The following is a 1,564-nucleotide window of genomic DNA, read 5'->3' on the forward strand; positions in this document are numbered from 1 at the left end:
AACTACATTAAAGATCTTTCATCTGACAGGTGGAAGTCCTAACCAGTTAGCCCTCAATTCCATAGCCAAATCTGTGGGACCCACTGTTCAAATGTATGGAAAAAAACTTAAAAATTTTTCCAGAGACTGTTTGTATTCTGACTCCAATTTGCTCTGAAAGACATCTGCCAGAACCTGCTTTGGCTCTTTAAAAACTGCCCCTTGGTCTGGGTCAGTGCGTGGTGAGTGCTGAATGGCCTGTTGCCAAATGCTAGTTTAATAAATTCTGTAGGGAACAGTCATTCTGCTTGCTCCCAGTTTAATTTTTTGTTCTCTTTACAAATCTTTAAGCAAGTGGGCGGATGAAAAGGCAAAGACCGTGGCTGCTGTTCATAGATAACAGCTGAGCACGGGGTGTACCTCAAGTGCTGGAATACCAAATGCTGGAAGAGATAGATGAACCTATTGTGGAATATGTGGAGAACCACCTCACGTTACATAGGGTGAACAAGTGTGTTAGGTAGATAATGACGCAGGGCATGTGTGGTCAACGTGCCTCTGTTGTCTGCTTCCAGTGAAGGCAAGTGCCACACTTTATCATGGGTGGTGCCAGTCATTTCACCTCCCTGTGTCTCCATTTCTTTCTGTGTACAACGTGGATGACTAATTCCCTACTACCCCCTACTTAGGCCCAAAGGCCCAGCTATTCAAGGACAGTTGGGAGTCCAGCTCCCTCTCATGTCAGTCAGCACCTAAATGCTTTTGAACTCCTACTGAAATCAATGGGCATTTAGGCTCCTACCTACCTCGGAGGAATGGGGCCAAAGTTACCAGCATTTCACGCTAAGGCGGGCCTCCCTGGCTTTCCTTGCTGGAAACTGATACGCGGGACCACAGAAGGAGCGTGAAATGGAGCTACGCGTGGGAAAACGTAGGTGCGTGGTTGTGCAGGAAAGTGTGTGTGTGAGAGGGGTTGTCGGTGTCCAAAGCATAATGAAACCTTTGTGTGTAACACGCCCAGCTAACCCTCGGTTGTTCACTTCGCTTGCAGTGGTCTCCTGCAGCAGGGGCGAGCCCCGTAACAGGCCAGCCCCCCCGGTGTATTAGTGGGCCGGGTCCCAGACCCGGGATCTGACCCTTGTCCTTTCCCCCCGGGGAAGTGGGTCTGATTCCGGAGGGGACCCTAGGCCAGCCCTGGCCAATCGGGGGGGGAAAGCGCCCAGTAGGGGGGGAGCGCGCAGTGGGGCTCTTTGCACTGCACTGGGGTCTGCGGAGGGAAGGGGCTGCGATCTGCCCCAAGCAGGGCAATGATGTCATGCCAGCATGACGTCATCGTGCGGTCACAATATGACGTCATAGCCCCGCCCTCCCAGGCGGGGATGGGACCGCCCCACGCTCAGTGACTCCCTGAGGGCGGGGCAGGTAGCCCGGCTCTCTTGCAAAGCATTCTGGGAGCAGTGGAGCAGGCTGCCCGGAAATAGAATTTTGACACCCCCCCCCCCCAGGGAGGGGCCGGAATCGGGTGCCCCCGCGGTGCATCCTGGGAGCTGTAGTCCGCTCGCCGTCCCGTCGGTCCCTGCGCGCT

Source organism: Caretta caretta, chromosome 27, assembly GCF_965140235.1.
Source record: "Caretta caretta isolate rCarCar2 chromosome 27, rCarCar1.hap1, whole genome shotgun sequence".
Taxonomy (NCBI): domain Eukaryota; kingdom Metazoa; phylum Chordata; order Testudines; family Cheloniidae; genus Caretta; species Caretta caretta.